General features: G+C 39.7%; 1 protein-coding gene across 3 annotated transcripts in view; it reads right to left on the bottom strand.

Annotated features, from left to right (window-relative positions):
• Fmn1 (formin 1) overlaps positions 1-20,489 on the bottom strand; it is a 281,305-nt gene that overhangs the window by 209,244 nt on the left and 51,572 nt on the right. The gene's annotated exons all lie outside the window — the stretch shown is intronic.

Raw genomic sequence — 20,489 nt, forward strand, 5'->3', positions numbered from 1 at the left:
GTTCTCTATCTAGACCACACCAAAGGTCAAATCACTTGCTATCCCCAACAAGCACTGCTATAACCTGGGCCACCACCATCTTTCCAGTACTCTACATCCTCCTACCCAGAGGGTGCCTTGCTCCCTTCTAATATGTAAGCACTGCGACTCCTCCATGACAGTATGAGTGATCTATTAAAGACATGAACCAGACTGTATCTCACTCCTGGCTTTAACAGAACTTGGAATGAAGACTGCTATCTGTAGGGGCTGAGGAGGTGGCTCCATGGCTAAAGTGTTTTCAGCACAAACATGGAATCTTAAGTTCAGACACTCAGCATCCAAATAAACGCTGGGTATGGCAGCATATATCTGTAGCTGAAGAGCTGGGCCCTGAGCAAGATGACAGGTGGAATTCAGGGGCTCACCAGCCAGTCTGGCCAAAATAGAAAGGTATAGGTTCAATAAGAGGTCCTGTCCCCAAAAATGTGGTTAAGATCAATTGAGGAAACACCAGATATCAAACCCTTGTGCTTCTACCCCTACCACATAATTATAGACAAGCTGTACACATGAGCACACAGGTACAATCACACATACACACACACACACACACACACACACACACACACACACACACACACCAAGGACTGCAGCCCAAAGGCTTTTTGTGATCTGTTTCCTCTCATCTCTTATTACTCCATTAGATTCCAGGCACACTGGCTTCTTGCCACCTGTTAAATTTGTCAAAGGCTTTTCTAATGGATTTTGAGGTAGAGTCCCAACCTATGTAACAATAAATATTCAAACACCAGTCAACTCAATTTTCTATGAAGCAGTCAAAGGAAACCAGTTAATTCCACCTTCTTGAAAGGGTGTGATGTCCTCTGAACTGACATCACATAGACCATCTTGTAAATTTATTAATTTTACGTAAAATGTGTCAGTATGGGTGTGCCATATTGAATTATGATTAACTTACTGACACATTGACAAAAGAGGCCACTGAAAAACTAACATCCAGCAGAGCATGATCTGTCCCCTCCTTAAGCAAATATTTTGGCTAAGCATACCACCATTAAAGGTGGGAGGAAAGCACACCCTTAGGACAGTAAGAGTAATAAAAGGAAATGCAGCCTTTATTAATGGAATATTCAGTTTCAGACTTTAGAAGGTAATAGGGCTGGCAAGGTGGCTCAGTGGATATAGGTGCTTGTCACCAAGCCTGGCAACCTGAATTGGAACCCCAGAAACTACATAGTCAAAGGGAAGAACTGACTCCTGCAGTTGTCTTCTGACCGCCACATATGCACTGATACACGCATACATACACACACACACACACACACACACACACACACACACACACACACACAGACTTAAGTCTAATAAACCTTAAGAAAAGATTCCCAAATAATTCTGAAGAAAAGCTAGGTTAGTTTCCCATGTGTCTTATGGGAAGCAACCCTCTGCACTGTAGTTTTTGATTTGAAAGCATCTTAGAGCAGCTTGGGGGCATATCCTCACAGAGAAGGATGGTGAGGCAGGCAGCAAGTACGAGACCAAGCACACTGACATTAGTTAAGAAGAGAACTTAACCATCGTATTTTGTGGCTGGGGTTTTGTTTGCATGGACAGAGGAACAGAGATTCTTAAATCTAATGATTTGAAAGTGACAAATCCCTCTACAGTCATCAGACACTCGATGAAAGCTAAGATATTAATGAAAACATATTATATTTTTCACCAAAAAAAGAAGCTCAAGGTATCTTTCTTTTCTTCTTCTTTTTAAAGAACATCTTACATGAAAGACAGAAAACACAAAATCTCTTTAGTGGAAGAATACAACATTCTTGGAAAAAGATACATAAGAACCTCATCCAGAAAGTTCTTTCTAATCAAGCACTTAGTCTAATGAAACATCTTTTCTGCTAAGGGTCTGGTCTGTGTCTCCAACTTGCCAAGGGCAGAATCAGAAACAAGTTGACTAACACTAGAGGTACAGGTTCACCAGGGCTGTTGTCTACACCTGATGATATGAGTTATCTCAGTAAATACAAAATCGGTCTTGGTCTTTGATAGCATTGGTCTCTGGAACAGATCTAAAGCACATACTGCAAACTTTCAAGAAGACCCTATCATATCAGCCCACATGGCAGAGGAGGAAACTGAGATGTTCAGGATGAACAACTTTCCCAAAGCCACAAGCAATAAATGACAATGACAAAATTTAGCATCAGAGACTCCTGCCATTTACCTTGGGGACTGTTTGCTTGGTATGGCTCTTGTTCCTTTGGTTGGGTAAACATGAAGTACATGTAAAAACACAGAATCCCTAGAAACTTTAAGGCTGCTAGCTTTGTTCAAACACCAGACTCCTCACTCAAAACTCTGGGAATTTCTGCAAGTTGTTAAAAGAGATATCATGCCAGAGTTCAGCAATCAAGAGCACTAGCTCCTTTTTCAGGTTAGATTCCCAGCAACCATATGGTGGTTCACAACCATTTGTAACTCCAGTTCCAGGAAATCCCATGTGCTTATCTGGCCTCTGCATGCACAAATATATATACAGGAGAAAAAGCATATATCTTTAAAAATTAATTAATTAAAAGGAGATCTTATTTATTTTTAATCCCAAGGTTTGGGGGGGTAAAGGGGGTCAACATGAACAGTGTAAGGTCTAATGTCTAGCAATATCATGGATTGAGGTTAGGGTCTGTCAATTTTCTCCAGGTTTCCAGGCCAGTAGTCACAGTTGATGTTAAATCTGATCTCTCTCTCTCTCTCTCTCTCTCTCTCTCTCTCTCTCTCTCTCTCTCTCTCTCACACACACACACACACACACACACACACACACACACACACACTGCCTTAGTTGGGGTTTCTACTTCTGTGATGAAACACCATGACCAAAAACCAAGTTGGGGAGGAAAGGGTTTATTTGGCTTACACTTCCATCATTGAAGGAAGTCAAGGCAAGAATTCAAGCAGGGCTGGAACCCAGAGACAGGAGCTGATGCAGATGCTGAGGATGAGATCTGCTTACTGACTTACTTCCCTTGACTTATTCAGCCTACTTTCTTAACCCAGGACCACCAGCCCAGGGATGGCACTACCCACAATGAGCTGGGTCCTCCCCCATTGACAAAATGCCTTACACTTGAATCTCATGGAGGCATTGCTTCAACAGAGGGTCCTTCCCCTCTGGTGACTCTAGCTTGTGTCAACTTGACACACAAAACCAGCCAACACACACACACACACACACACACACACACACACACACACACACACCCTAGTTTTCTCCCCCTCCTCTCTCCCTCTCCCTTTCGCCACCTCCCCCCCACATTAACAAATCAGAAATGTTCTGATTATCTCACTATTGAGTCACTGCTGCATTTCTATCTGGGGGTTCTGGTTCACTTATCCTCTGTTTGGCCCTTCCCACTGCCTCCCATTTTTACATTTTAAAACTCATCCTTCCGCCTTCAAGGGCAATGCTCTGTCCTCTGAGTTGTACTTGGAGAATATTCAATTGGTGATTCCAAAGCTAAGTATATGCCACCTGCATGCTTTAGACTTGCACATCCTTACTCCCACGATGCAACTGCTTACTGATATGAAAACTGGAGGATGCTACAGAAAGCAGCTAAGTGTCATGGTAAACAGGAAAAGACTGGATGCCACTGCTTTAAGGTAAGGTTCATTTAACTTAAGAAAAAAAAAGTAGATTAAGAAGTAAGTGAAAATAATGGTAAGGATATTACAAATGTGTGCCAAAGATAAGGAAGCTGAGAACACAAGGAATGGGAGGGTATGCTAATCCCTCAAGGAAGAACAAAAATTCAAATTTACCCAACCATGAGTGGATGCAGAAAAATATTCTCCAGTGATCTGAAGAGCAGATGAAAATGTTCAGTCACATAAAGCAAACACAAGCTATTTACTTCAAAGCTCAAAAATAAAATCAAAATTGAGCTCCTATATTTAGCATACATAGGCAGGCAAAGACTGTAGCCTGTCTCCATAAGCGACGCAGCCAGTCCATGCTAACTATGTGGTCTGGGAAAGAAAAAGGTACCTTTGTATCTGCCAGAAACAGTGGGGAAGGAATCAAATGTCATGAGAGCCAGCATGCCAGTGCTGGGGGACAAGGGAGTAAGAGGGGAGGGTACAGGGGATAGGGGCTGCCAGCAGGGTACTAAAGGTATGATGCAGCTTCTGCTTGATGGATAGGAGGATTTTTTTATTTGTTTGTTTCATAGAGGGATGCAGTGTATAGCCCTGGCTGAATTAGAACTTGCCATGTAGACTAGGCTAGACTTGAACTCACATAGATCCAAATGCCTCTGCCTCTTTAGTACTCACATTAAAGACATACACCACCATGGCCTGCAAGGTTTGAAGTGTTTGAGAGCCAGTGTGCATGCATGTGTGCTTGTGCATGTGTGCACGTGCATGCACACACGCACATGTGTACGTGTGTGTGTGTGTGTGTGTGTGTGTGTGTGTGTGTGTGTGTGTATGGTAAGTTCAGTGCCCATGGATGCTAAAGGAGGATTCCAATCCCCTGGAGCTGGAGTTTCAAGAAGGTGTTAAGTGGGCCCAAATGTGGGTGCTTGGAGCTGGACTCCGATCCTCTGGGAGAGTGTAGATACTTTTATACTCTTAACTGCTGAGACATCTCTCCAGCACTCTGCTTGACACTTTTGGTGTTTGGCTGCTGACACTTTCAAGCCTCCGTCTTTCCCATATTCACATGTAAGAGCCACGGGGCAAGAAAACCTTTAAACCTGGCAAGAGTCAGATCACACAAATTACTGCCCATGAGTTGGAACCCTTATCCCATTCATGCCTCAAAATACCAGGAAATCCTAAAGCATCCCCCCCCCTTCTCTTGTGCTTCCTCAAGTCATTTTCAAAACAGCCTTGGACACTTGACCTGTTTGTCCTGGAAATCTCAGGAAGTATGGAAAACAAACAAAAGCCCTTTTCATATATTTCTTGTGTGTGTGCGGTGTGCACAAGGTCTCAGCATCTGAATCAGGTTAGGGGTCAAAGGTCCATTTTGCCCCTTCAGAAAGGATGAGGCTGTATAGAGGTTAAGTGAATAATGGGGCCAGTTGATTATCACTATTTATGTATACAGAAAGGATATTAATTTCTGCACCTGAACAGCACAGCACTGAACAACAGATGGGAGGAATACAATGATACAAGAATTATAATTCTCAATATCTAACCTTGTCCAAGAACACTTGTGATTTCTTTAGGCAGAAACGTAAGAATTATCATCATTAAAAGGTGAAAAGAAGCCGCAATTCTCTATGCTTACCAATGTCCTATTGTTATAATCTGACTGCATAGTGAACCCCATTCATATATTGAAAACTACTTCCCCCAGAGTTTAGAATTCCAGGAATACAAGAGTGATAAAACTTACCTCCTTCCTACACTTCTGGACACACAATAAAATTGTATTTGATTCTGTCACTAGATGGCAGTCACAACACTACACATCGGAACTACCTACCAAGTACTACAGCAACTCCTGAAGGTTTGGTGGGGTGGAGGGATGAGGGACCCAGGGGTGAGAGTGGGGAACTGAACCAAAGCTGAGGAACAACTTCTGTCATTCAAAAAGTTAGAATGGATATGGTGATTACTTGAGAAGAAGCAAAACAAGTGCAGAATTTTTCTAACCACGCCCACAAAAAAGGCAAGCATGACCCATCGGGCTTCTAGGTGTTCTAGGCTAGCATTTGACATCAGCACTGACATCTCATGTAACACAAATAATAAAAACCCAGAGACTGATATTGGGGTTCAAGCTTCAAGCTAAAGATCAGAAAAGCAAAGCAGACAGCCAGTAAGTAGGTCCTACCTCTACCTCAGCTCAGACCAAGGGGACGATCCTCAGACTGCTCCCAACTTCATTGCTACTCAGATTCACTCAGACTGCTATGCTCTCATCACCGAGGCTGGAAACTAATTCTTCTAGACTGACTTTGCTTCTTATTTTTATACCTCTCAAGTCCTGGGATTAAAGGTGTGCGATCCCAAGTGCTGAGATCAACTTTGTGTGAGCTGTTCTCTTTAGGAACAGATCAATTTCATATAGCTCGGTGTGGCCTTGAACTAACAGAGATCCATCTGCTTGTTTCTTGAGTCCTGGGATTAAAGGTTTATACCACCGCCACCTGGCTCTATGACTTATGGCTAGCTCTGCTTTCTGTACCCTCAGGAAAGCTCCAATTAATCATAAAAAATATATCACCACAATCTCAATTATAATGCAAGAGAGTTAAGTCACAGCTGAGTAGCTAAATAGAGTATCCTAGACAGCAGAGTGATGAAGCAACCATGTAGTGTCAGATGTCAAGGGCCTCTGGCTCTGAGCTTGCTGAGCCCTGGTTCCAGGAGGAGGCAAGCAGAACAGTTACTACAGTCACCAAGGCAGAGTACCCCTATGGGTCAGGAATCTAAGGCCGTTTTTATGGTTCAAGAAACCAACTGAGGGTGGTTTCCCAGGTGGGAAAAGAAAGCTAAACAAACCAACACCAAGGCCCAAACAGAATTTGAGAGGTCACAGATTAAGGGCAAGCTTCAAACTTTAAATTTCAGAGCATGCAACATTGTATCAAAGTTGGTGAGAAATCCTAAAATACCATTCTTAGAAGATTCTTGTCTGTGGGCCTTGTATAAACTAGGAGAACTGAGTGCAAAATACATGATCCCTCAAAACATTCTACAGATAGAAACTCCAAGCCAAAGCTCTAATCTGCAGCATGAAGAAATCTAATTATCAAGGCTGACAACAAGATCAACAATAGAAATACTATATCACCAAATATGAATTCAAATGCAAAACACACTGAAAATGTCTAAAATAAGAATGACTGTTAACAAAAATGACACTAAAACACTTCAAATAATGACAAGGAAAAAACAGTAGGTAACTACAAAGATTTGACATGCTAAAATTAAACACAGGAATAGAATTAAAAAGCTCAAGAGCTTTGACATAAACTGTAGTCCAAAGTGCATTTTTGAGTAAAAGATAGTAAATAATTAAAAGTTTTGCATGCTGTAAGAAGAGGAAAGTAAGAATGAATCATAGGTCCAGGGAGGGACTTAGCAGGTAAAAGCACTTGTGTAGTATGAAGATACGAATTCAAATACCCAACATTCACACAAAAACAAGACAAACAAAAACCTAGGCATGCTCACCCTACCTGTACTACAGCCCTGTGGGGTGAGACAAGAGGCTCATGAGGGGTTGCTGGCTGTCAGCCTAGCTCCCAGGTTCAGTAAGAAACTCTGTCTCAAGGAAACAAGGTTGAGAGGCATCTGGCAGGACACTTGCAATCATAATTAAGAAATTTTATCATCGATATAGAGATAGCAATATAATATATGAGGTGTGTATGTGTGTGGAGCTCAGAGGGCAATTTGTACAATAGATTTTCCCCTTCTGGGTCCCAGGGACCAACCTCAGCTCCTAAGCTTGTTGGCAAGTGCTTTTACCCACTGAGCCATCTTGTCAACTATTACTCGTGTTTATCGATAACTTCAGCACATTTCATACATAATGATGAAACGAGGCAATTATGCTGTAGGATAATCGGGTTTTTTTTAGTGTTATGAATATGTTTTATTCCCATCGGGTAATAAAGAAGTTGATTTGGCCTATAGCAAGGCAGGATAAAGCCAAGTGCGAAAGTCAAACTGAAAATACAGGGCAATAGGCCAACCAACCGCAGGAGCAACAAGATGTGCCAGACTACATGTAAAGCCACCAGCCATGTACAAATACATAGGTTAATAGAAATAGGTTAATTTAAAAGTAGAAACTAGTTAGCAGTACACCTGAGCAATAGGCCAGTTTATAATTAATATTAAACCTCCGTGCAATTATTTTGGGACTGGGCAGTTGGGAAACAAAAGTGCAGCTTCCAGTTACACAAATCCATTGATGTAAGATTAATGCACAGATTTCCACAGTATATTGAGTTACATACTACTAATGAGAGTCAATATGTTGACTTTATTTAATGTCAAGGAGTTATATCAATAAATCATGTATTGAACCTAAAAAAAATAGAATGCTTCATTAGGGAAGTATCTGCCATTCTTTTGTTAACTATATGTGATGTGTCTTCCATTATGCTTTCTAAATCTTTGTGTTTACTCCCATAGATTACTGTGGCTTTCTATCAAGGTCCTGGAGGAAAACTTCCTACTCTGTTAGTGTAAGAAGTGGTTGCTGAATAATAACCAGTCAAGTTACCAAGAATAACTGACCCTTGCTTTGGCACAGTGTTCCAGTTCCCAGACATATATGGAAAAAATTAAAAAACAAAACCAAACAAAAACAAAACAAACAAACAAACAACAAAACAAAACAAAACAAACAAACAAACAAAAAAAACCAAGAGCATGCATTTATGTCACTCCCTCTCCATGGGTCAGGGAACATTGTAAAGGGGAGTAAAGAATATAAGAATTAAGGAAGGGGTGCAGTGCTATGTAATTATTTCTTCCCAGCTGAAACATTCCCTTCTGAAGGGGAGAAGTAAATTCTTTTTGTTGCTGCTGTTCTTGTTTTTCCAAACAGGGTTTCTCTGTGGTTTCGAAGGCTGTCCTGGAACTAGTTCTTGTAGACCAGGCTGGTCTCGAACTCACAGAGATCTGTCTGCCTCTGACTCCTGAGTGCTGAGATTAAAGGCGTGCACCACCACGCTGGGAAGAAATAAACTCTTAACACTCAAGAATTAAAGGAAACTTAAAAGTCTCAGAATGAATCATAAAAAGGCTGAGGAAGTTCCTGAAACTGATGGGATTCATGAGGGCCCTATGTAGTAGTGTTGTATAATGAATAAGCAATTTCTGAGGAGACTCTCTAACTCAATGACCTGTCTTCGGGTTTTGAAGGGAGCTCTGGGAATGGTGCTTTTGTGAGTTATTGACCAATGTGCTGACTAGTTTTTAAATTAACTTGACACAAGATAGAATCATTCTTAGATGAGGGAATTTCTGATGAAAAAAAAAAAATGATGCCCCCATTAGAAGAGACTATAAACAAGCCTGTGGGGCATTTTCTCGATCAATGATTGGCACTGAAGGCCCTAGCCCACTATGGGTGGTACAACCTCAGCATAAAAAAGAAGACTGAATAAGCCATGAAGAGCAAACCAGTAAGTTCCTGCCCTGGCTTTCCTTCATGATGAAGCTGAAATAAATGCTTTCCTTCCCAAGTTGCTTTTGGTCATGGTGTGTATCACACCAACAGAAACAAAATTAAAACACTTAGACTGGGGTAGGCTTTGCATGAAATAGCTGTGCTTGTGTCATCCATGCTCCTGTAAGTAACCCAGACAACCCCAAAGGTTCACTAAGAATGAAATAAGAATGCCTATTTTCATAATCACCCACTTTCCTCTGTATTACACTTGAGCTTTGAATCAATACTTGAGCTTTGTACAAATACAAAGAAGAAATTTTTCAAAGGAGATGAAACTAATATCTTTATAGTTGTTAAAAACATATATTGTGATAGCATTTGCATACAGCTTGGAAGACCCATGCTCTCCGGAATCTAGGAATACATAAACAGGTAGATTGTGAATGGCACTCCAGTGAGTTCTGCAAGGTGATGACCACACAAGAAATGCTGGAATCATTCACCATCTCTAGAGAAAGAAGCAAAGAAACTGGATATATGGCTTAGCAAAAGGGGCTTCAATACTAGCTTAATAAGCCTCAGAAATAAAAAAAAAGATTTAGTAATATACAGATATTATTCTGTATATTATATCATTTTGAAATTATTTGTGATTCTCTCCTGTAAGCAATAATGGATGTATTCAAAATTAATATACGTATGTATACATATATATGTGTATATATATAATGTGTGTGTGTGTATATATATATATATACATACATATGTATATATATATTCCATATGAGACTAGATATAGCAGAACAGAAACTGTTGAAACCAAAATAGAATGAAATCACACAGTACTAGAAGATAGCTGTGTTCCTCGTGTGGCATAGGTCAGCAGAAACTGACTAGATTCAAACTTTAGGAGAAGCTGCCTGCTTTTCCACTTGTACTTTGACTGGATCACTGAAAGCCCTTTATTTAAGACTGACAAAATGAACCTCCGAAGAGAGAGTTGAAGGTCACTCTCTGGAGAGGCAGGTGAAAGTCAGCCAAATCTGGAGAGTGGAATTTTCTCTTAAATCAGGCCAGGCAAGTACCCAGGAGGCCAGGCTACCTGCCCAGGTTTCTAAGGGAGACAAGACACTTGTGCCTCTCACAATGGTGGAAAAGTACCCTAAATATAACATGTTGCAGCTGCTCCTTGGAGTGTTTCCTGTTACTGTGAGGTTTAAATGGAATCGTCTCTACCATTCAGAATTGAAGAACAGTGTGTGTGTGTGTGTGTGTGTGTGTGTGTGTGTGTGTGTGTGTGTGTGTAACTTGGGCATTTTATTTTGACACCTACATCTCTCATGTATAATACCAATGATGACAAAATCTCTAAGACAAACAGGAAAATAAATCAGCCAATGTGATAATTTAGGGTGTAAAATGAAGTAGTGGCCTCTGTGCAGGAGGACCCAGCCACAAAAGAATGTATAAAAGCTCTGGCCCTCTTCTCCACTGCTATGCCCAAAGTTTTGCCAGATATGTAAAATAAAAACAGGGGGTGTTCAGTTGTGCTCAGAATGTGGACCTACAGCAACAACGGATGAAGTCATGGAATATGTCACAGACAATAAATATATATTTGTTGTTTGTGTATGAAGTTCATGATTTGTCTAGCAACTCCACAATTTCCAGGGATTCTTGTTGGGAAACACATGCAGCAAGCCAGCAATGTATAGAAACTTGGGACAATGCATGCACACAGCTAGGAACCATCAACTAGATTCTTTTGGATAACCAGAAATTACTGTTTCTACATATCTTACATTCCTTTTAAAAAGAATCGAAATTGTGCTGTTCCTCATGGTCACCTTTTCTTTCTTTCTTTCTTTCTTTTTTCTTTTTTTTTTGGTCTGAGTAACAGGATCTTCTTAAGACAACTGACTTCCTTACCATTGATTCAGTGAGAATTCTAATTTTCCAAGTGAACAAGACAAACAACAAGACACTAGAGGCAAAACACATTCAAATATGGACAGTCTCTACTTGCCTTTCTTGTATGGGGCTGGGAATACCATGAGCAAGGGCATACAAAGAAAAAAGCACTCACCGATTCTACTAAAAGACAATGCAAAATAAAGTAACCTCAAAGGCTATAATGAGACACATGGGAAACTCTGACATGCCCAGCTAACTAACTTTGATCTTCCTACAGCGATAGTAACCTCAGAATCAGGAACATAAATGAGACAATCAGGGAACTGTGAAAGTCAAAAATTTTCCACCACACAACCCATTTCATCATCTCATAAGCCTTTGTCCCATGCCATTCTACTGTTTTTCAAGGCTGACTTATATTAGAATAACCTACAGAGGTTGATTCTGGCTCATGCCCCAAAGACAGACATCTGAATCAAGGTGATTTTGATAAGGTAGACAAAATAGAGAACTATTATATTATTTTTTTATTTGTTTGCTTTGTTTTGTTTTATTCTTAAACCATAGTATAAGAAGGCTACATTTGCATCTCAACTTTTAAATGCTTAACATTTGACAACTCAAGCTCTGTTCCTTCCAACTCATGAAGCCACAAAGCAGACCTTGCGTTTAAGAGAAAATATAGTAGAGTCAGGCTCTTTTTTATCTTACTTCATGCAGTTTCCTTGAAATTCTAGCATCTATGAATAGCTACAGAGAAAAGCACTTCTTAAGTATTTTCAAATTCTTCTACCTTCCTACTGATATAATCATATCATAAGGATTTGTTTCACTAGCTTGTGAATAATGCAATTGAAAAGGAATAAATTTACCATTACAGTAAATGGCATTGGCATAAGTAACAACCTCCTTCAAATTAATGCTAGTCTGTAGTCTTATACTATTGTTTATAGAAGTTTTCTCTCAGATTAAAACATTGCATTTTGGAGGGAAGCTTATTAAGACACAGGATGATTAGACAGGAGTGGTGGACCAACAGGTTGCTTTAAGTGGAAATTAAATATTCCATCCTGCAGGGAAGCTACTTTAAGTCCAAGAAGTAAACAACACAATGGCTTTAGGAAGTCCCTGAAATGAGGCCCTTTTCTTGCCAAGCATAAATAACCAATAAGGACTGCTGAGAGATATCTTATACAATATAAGCTCCCTGGAAAATGCAGAGACAAGCAGAGCTGCCTGGAAAAGGCCCCGAGCAGCTGAGCTACCCGGAAAGGACACTCTCCAACCTGTTGAACCACCTGCAGGTTTTGAACTTCATTCCAGGTTCCCAGCTTTCATGAGCTGTCAGTCATGCTGGGATGGCCTTTGGTGATTCAGCTGTGTTTAAGTTATTGCTGTTTCTACATGTAACCCCCCCATCCATATTTGAGATGGGATGTCCTTTGTATGCTGTGACTATGTGTTGCTCAATTGGTTGATAAATAAGGCTGATTTGGCCAATGGCCAACTGGGTGTTTGAGGAGAGGTGGAAAGTATTTGAAGCAGTAGTTGCTGAGAGTGGAGTGTAGACTGGGAATAGAGACAATGGCAGGTAGCATGGAGGACCCACATGTAATCAGAGAACATACCATGGAGGGTCCACATGTAACCAGAGAACACAGATTCAGAGTGATAGGACCTGGAGAGTTCTTCTAGTAGTTTTGGTAATTCATATTAAGAGTAGGAAGAAACAAGAATTAGAATCCTTCTAGATCTGAGGTTTCTCAGATGTCTGTTCCTTAGAGAAATGAAGATATTATTAAGAAGGTAATACTACAGAATTCCAGAGAAGAAACCAAGACATAGGAAGGTTAAATAGCTGCCTAAAGACACAGAGGTAACATGCAATAAAGCCAGGATTTGAACTCAGAAAACCTAGCTGCAAGAGCTCAGTTCTGAATGTACACAGCTATTCCAGCTCAGTTAGTATTGAGGAAGAGAAAATAAACATTATGATATGCAAATCTGAGCTTTGTCTTTGAAGAAGGAAAGAACATTGGAGAGTTATGGCTCATGTATTTAACATTTGAACAAACCAGAGAGGCCTTGCATCCCTCAAAATAGGTTATATCTGGACTACATACCTTCTTTCCCAGCTAGCAGTTTCCTGAATGGCAGCCCTGGGCACCACTAGTCAGCACCAAATCATCAGCCAGGTGGAAAGCCCTTCCATCTGGCCGTTTAAAATGCATTGCATCTTTAGGAATATATAGTCTTCTATTCTTCCAGGTGTCATGCATTTCATTTCATTAGGATAATACCTGGAGTTATATCTGCAGTTGTTCCTAACAGAAGCCAGCTGAATGAGCATCCAGGCACCCAGCTACCAGAATACACAGCCTGAGGCTGTACATCTTCTACAGCTTTCATAACCAGTAAGCTGGAAGCCAGGATCATGAAGTTCATGCATTTCATTTACAGCTCACTGCCTTAGTTGCTATGGTAACAAATGCCACAGAAATAGAAAGTCATGGTTGGCATTTTCCACTGACATAGGAAGAAATATTCAATTTTGCTGGTCATCAAAGATATGCTAGCAATATACAGAATGGCAATATATCATTATTATGTCTCTCTTTTACATTAATAAAACTCGTCTAAAATCAACAAATATAAGACTTATTATCATAATTATCAATGAGAAAATGGTAGTTACTTGTAGCTAAAGCTCTGCTAGTGCAATCAGTAACATCTGTTGAGTGTATTGTATGAGTGTATCATTGCACTGATAATCATTTTGCAGAAGAAGACACTATTGCCTTCCATTTCTTAGGACACTTGGGGAGATTGATTAAGAGAGAAATTGGTTGATGGGAGATGTCATTCTGTAGATATGTTTCTCTTATTGGTTAATGAATAAAGCACTGTTGGTCAACAGGAAAGCAAGATAGGCAGGACTAGGAGACAAGAAGATTCGGGGATAGGTAGTAGGAGTTTCAACAAGTAGGACCAAGAGAACAGAGGTCTCGACCCTCTCTCCGGTAAGATAAGACCACATGGAAATACTTAGATTGATAGAAATGGGTTAATATTTAAGACAGAGCTAGCTGATAAGAAATGTCAGTAACAGACCAACAGCATTCTATCTAATACAGTGTCTTTGTGTGTTATTTGGGGCTGGCGCAGCTGTGGGACCAGGCTGGTAGGAAAACCCGCACATAACAATTGGTGCCAACTTTAGTAATTGCCTCAAAATCTGAACAGGTGCAAGAGGAGTTTGATAAGTCTTCCTTTGAAAACATGCCCCCAAAGGAAATTCATAATTCATTCAAAGATCCATATGCAAGTATTTGTTACAATGTTGTTACAATTAGTTATCAACTTGGTATGTTTAAGAAAGTTTTACATTTTTACCCACCACTATTGTAATACTGTTGTAAATATCAACTTGGTTTGTTTAGTACAGTCAATTATTTAACTTTATTAAAATTCTAATAATCTGTAGTTATTAAAATAATTGCTAAAAGATTTTCCCCCTTCTGTTTATGTGTATAGTTTTTGTTACTGATGGAATAACTTACACAAATGGTTGGGTGAGTTGGTGTGCCTCTGCTTCTGAACCAGTGTTGAGGAGTTGCTTTCACTCCGATCAGCAATTCAAAGATCTGAGCACTGTGACTGACAAAACTGATTCTGAACTGAGAAGGTGTGCTTTGGATCGCAGTTCTGCCATCCACATGCATGGGACCCAAGGGCTTAGTTCCTCTGCTGTGATTCCTCATCTGTTGATGCGATAACTCTGATTCCCATCACAGGATTTACGAATCATGGGGTTGGTATTCATACAGTGCTGAGAGCAGTATCTGCACTTGGACATAGAGAGTGTGTCAGGGGGCACATTGTTTTTTAACTGTATTCAGGATGCCTCAGTTTCTTCCTTCCTCACTGTAAGCTTTCACGAAACTTTATCTCAATCTCTTCCTGGTTCAGTCCCTGGGCCAGTCCTGGTTCATCTTCTCCAGCTACAATGACCATCTCATCTAGCCCAAAATTTTAAACACTGACTTTTGACTATCCAGTGACTCCCCAATGTGTAACAGCTGCTCAGACAACCTCCTCCACTATTCCCCACCCATAACTCCAAATGCCAGCTCAACATTTGGTACTGCATGTCAAATCAGCATGCCAATTATATTACACACATTTGATCCAACCACTTTCCTCTTCTAGTCCATGGAAATTCCACATTTCCATTGCTCAGGTCAAAAATAGGTACTTTTCTAATTCTTCTCCCTCACATTCAATCTATCTATCAGAAAATTGTAATGGCTCTTCCTCCCAAATGAATACATAGAGATGCATCCATTGCTATCACCATAATCCAAGCAGCCACCTCCTATGAAATTTAGTTCTTGTCTGGATTTCCATAATTAGTTTCGATGTGATGGTGGGTCTACCTACTACCCAACCTCCTATCTTGTTTTCAGTTCAACACTGAAGCCATGGGAAGTCTTTATAAACAAAAGGACTATAATGAATACCTCTGGTCAAATATACCTGGTGACTTACATTTTACACAACACAGAACCAAGATAAACACACCCTATGTGGGACTCTAATGTTCAACAACAAAGGCTCATTCCCTAATCTTCCTGCAGCACAGAAGCCTTTGACCATTAACAAAGTCTATGTACCCCCTTCCCAGAATAATGGTGTTACAGTTATAAAGAAATACACACAATAAATTCAGCTTTTAAATGTTTTCAAGAGCAATGTAACCTATGTGTTCCAATATTAACACTTTAAATAGTAAGATCTGGTGGAGGTTCAAGCCAGTACTGAGACTTTTGTAGAAACTAGTCTGACATATCCACCTGCTTGTGAGGTATCTCAATAAATGTCAATATTAATCATGTGAATTTTTGGTTTTGGACAAGACCCAGTCACAGTAGTCCACATTTTTAGTAAGGACATGAATGCTTGTGGCACAACATTCTTTAAAGTGTAATGTAGAACCCTGTTCTTTAAATTCATTGTTTAGGCACCCAATATATTTTTTAAAACTTTTTTAAAAAATCCACAAGAAACAAAACAAACACACAAAAACACCCTGCATCTGTAAATCGGCAACTAAAACTATTTTTAGTTTTGAGTGTCTCACTGTGTAGCCTTGCATGGCATGAAATTTACAATATAAACCAGGCTGGCCTTGAACTTAGATCCACCTACATTTGACTTCCAAGTGTTACAAAACTCTTGTATACTTAAACTGATATAAAAGGAAAGTTCTGAAGAGGTTACAAATCTTGATAACAATTGAACAAATGTTTTATGATATCTAAGTTTCAGTTTGATATTATTCACATGCAACTTTTTTAACAGACCCCTAAATTCTACCCATGAACACTTTGAAGTCCTCTTTTTTATAAAGACCGTTGCTCTGTTTTACATCTGGGTACTTCTCCCTTGCAAACTGCTTAACTGTTCCACTGATGGAAACTAGACAGCAGCCTAGAGCAGTGGTTCTCAACCTGTGGGTAATGACACCAAATCAGATATCCTGCATAGCGGATAGTTACATTATGATTCATAACAGTAGCAAAATTATAGTTATAAAGTAGCAGTGAAAATAATTTTATGGCTGGGGGGGGTTACCTCAACACAAGGAACTGTATTAAAGGGTTGCAGCATGAGGAGGGTTGAGAGCCACTGAGTTAGAAGCTTCCCATCTTCTGTTCCCTTTGCCTATATTCCTTTACCACCTCCTCTTTACTTGTTCTACTGTCCAGGCACCCGCTCTAGCTACCCCATCTATCTCCTTAAGAGGACGACTAGGAGCATCTCACTGCATTTCCTTCTGTTCTTCTGTCCTATGGGGTCTACATCTGAAATCCACACATAACTTATTAAAGAGGTCAGAAGCCCTTTGCTGACTCTAGTTTAACTTTATTAAAAATGGACAAATAAGATAACACCCCAAATCTTCTCTTGCAAACCTCCCAGAAGCAACTCAGAGACTAGCTAGTCCAGTAGGTGCAGACAGTGAGTGGTTTTGTGGGTCTACCACAGCAGGATGTGGTCTTTCACAGTGGAAATGCCTATATCTTACTCTCTATACAGCCTCATCTCTTCAAACACTCCAGGGCTGATGTGACCTTGGTGAGGGGAAAGAAGGTGTAAGGAGTGGAGGAAATGACCTAGCATACTGACTGAGACCATGTGTAGGTTGGGAACTCTTGACAGACTTAGGAATAAGGCTGGAGAAATGGAGAGGGAATTCTCTCAGCAGAGTCACTCTAGAGAGCTGTCTATGTCCTTGGTAACCTTAGGCACCAGTTATAACCGCTGTAAACTAGGCAGGAAGCCACCATGAAAACAGTTCAACCATGCCCTGGGGAAAGATAAACAATATTGACACTTCTGTAAAATGAGCTGGTTGCTTTGGCCTACAGCACTGACTCATGTATATTTCATTCCTAGATGAGATCCAGTAATAGTAATCCATATTTTCAAGAAGGTCTCAGTTGATAGGGAACCATATTTTTCAGAGTGTAACACAGAGCAGTATTCTACAAAATGCTGTGTGCATGCATCCAGGGAGTTTTGTTTTTTTTCCCCCCACCAAAAAAAAATAACATACTCTTTACACATAAGTGAATTGACACCTAAAACATTTTTAAGTTTAAACTGTTGTAAACATCAAGTTATGAAGAATTTATGAATACTAATATCTTAAAACAACTCTGGCACATTTAAATGTAGTTAATGGAATCTAATAAATATCTTAACTTATGACACCCAGAACCATCTGTTTTTCTAAAAGAGTATGAACGAATTCTGCTCTAACATTCAGAACTTTTTATGGCTTCTTTTTATCTCTTAAAATATTTCAATTTCAGTTTTGCCACAGAATTTATCCAATGGTATGTTTTGACTTCATGCCTTGCATTAGTCACCTTCTCATAATTTCCATGGGATATAAATGTAAAAACATTATAAAAACATTCAATATCAAAAGAATGTTGACTGTAGGTTTACTTCTGCATAAGTTATTCATTTTATTGGTATAGGTAGGTTGTGCTGTTAGGCAATTTAATAAACTGTGAACAAGTTTCCAGAAAGCAATTATCAACTTGAACCTTCTGCAAAGCTGATTAACTCAACAGAACTTCATTGACTGAGAAGTTGGATTGATGCTATCATGTGGGATGTCCTTCTGTATGCTGCTAATATGTGTTGTTTTTATTGGTTGATAGATAACACTGATTTGACCAGTGAGCATGCAGAATAGAGCCAGGTGGGAAAGCCAAACTAAGACACAGAGAGAAAGAAAGTAGAGCCAGGGAGATGCTATTTAGCTGCCACAGAAGTAAGATGCCAGAATATTTTCAGTAGGCTACAGCCATATGGTGATATACAGATAAGCAAAAATGGGTTAATCTAATTGTGAGAGCTAGTCAATAATATGCCTGAGCCACTGGCCAAACAATTATAATTAATATTAAGCCTCAGAGTGAGTATTTAAAAGCAGCTGTGGGGACCAGTGGGTGGAAAAAGAAACCAGTCCAGTGGGACTGGATGAGACAGAGAAAAACATCCAGTTACACTGTAAGTTCAGATACTAAATACGATTTATCTTGGGCTACCTTTAGCCCCCTAAATGGTTATTCCTTGCCTACCTCTATGTACAGTTCCACATGCTGTGACTAGCAAACACAACCCTTTTGGAATGTATTAAGAAAACTCTACTTTCTACCACCCAATAGACTAAGAGTACCATGAGACTGTGCCTGAAGCCTACAGGAGTGGTTCCAACCCACCTACTTAATGCTTCTATCAACATATTTAAAAAGTGCCTTGGCGTATGACTTCTTTTTTTCTATTACCATAAAAACTCCATCAAACTCTGAGCATGTTGAAACACAGGACATGGAATTTGGAGAAGTTAGATTTGTGCTCCAGGCCATGATCACTCATGTTTGGCTCAAGAATCAACCTCTGAGGTAAGAGTTGTAGAGTTTTCATGTGAACAAAGGAATCTAGGGCACCATTATGAGACATAATGGAGCACCTGGGAAGCCAACTGGTAAACTGTCTCCACTGTACCCATGGAAAGGGCCTGGTAGGTCCCTCAGTCTGAAGACTCTTCTTGTCTTAATTACTTAAATGCCTGAGTTTTTTGCTAAAAAAGAGTCCCAAGACTATTCTTCAGGGAAAACTGGAAGTCTGAATAGGGCTCAAGGAACAAAATGTTAACAAGTAGTATGCATCATAAATAAAAGTTCAGTAACCAAACAGCTGTCATGAGCAGTGTCTGATGGCCAGGGGATTCAGAAGAGGTCATGGGGGTGGGAGGAAGTCAAGGTCTTTGTAAAGGAAGCAAAGCTGCCACTGAGAACAGTGGGTAGAATCTGGAAGATGAAGGGAAGATAAATAGTTGGTCAAGTCTGAAAGGTAGAGGATAATGTAGTTGGCATTGTTTCCTTTAGCTCATCAAAGAGACCTTTGTGGAATGGCAGTGTGCTATCGTACTTGATTGTTGCAAATATGATACTTATTTGTTATTAAAAATAAATTATTGCTGGGCAGTGGTGTTGCATGCCTTTAATACCAGCACTGAGGAGACAGAGGCAGGTAGATCTTTACGAGTTCAAAGCCAGTCTGGTCTATAGAGCAAGTTCCAGGACAGGCTCCAAAGGTACAGAGAAACCCTGTCTCAACCCCAACCCCCCAAAATAAGTTATTAAGAAAAATAATTCTTAGATGAGTTGGTTTGGGACAACTTTCATTATTATAGAGCTCATTAAAGAAATGGCCTGACACTAAAGGTGTGTTTCATCCAATAACTAAATAAGTCATAAATAAAATAAAGAATATGTATAATATATACGTGTACATACATACATACATACATACATACATACATATATATATATATATGTTCTTCCCAGGATGGGCAAAACAGTAAATGCTTTAAATTCAAATGATCTAACTTTATTCTTCTAATAGTAGAAGCAATAGGTTTAATAAAAAAAAAAAAAGAGGATGAGGCATCACCTAAAATGAAACCAAGAATGTCTACTGATTGGAATTATCTCAATTCCATTATTACACCATATCACGAATAATAAAGATATAGAATGTATCTGTTCATAAGACAGTGGAAGTCACTGACCGCCCAATTATCTACCCTCTAGACAACACAAAGAAGTCCAGGCAAGACTTCCTACTCAGATGACCCCCTTCCTTACCTCCTTTCCAACATTAACATTCTTCCTTAATATCCCTAGAGAACCTAATACAATAACATATTTGGTTATGCTATTCTTCTGCCTAAAAATGCTCAGTGGCTTCCCCAAATGTCTACAAGCCAGCATACCACATGTGTTCCTTCTCCTGTTCAAGACACTTTACCCTCCAAATCTATAGGCTT

This window comes from Phodopus roborovskii, unplaced genomic scaffold (assembly GCF_943737965.1).
Source record: "Phodopus roborovskii unplaced genomic scaffold, PHOROB, whole genome shotgun sequence".
NCBI lineage: Eukaryota > Metazoa > Chordata > Mammalia > Rodentia > Cricetidae > Phodopus > Phodopus roborovskii.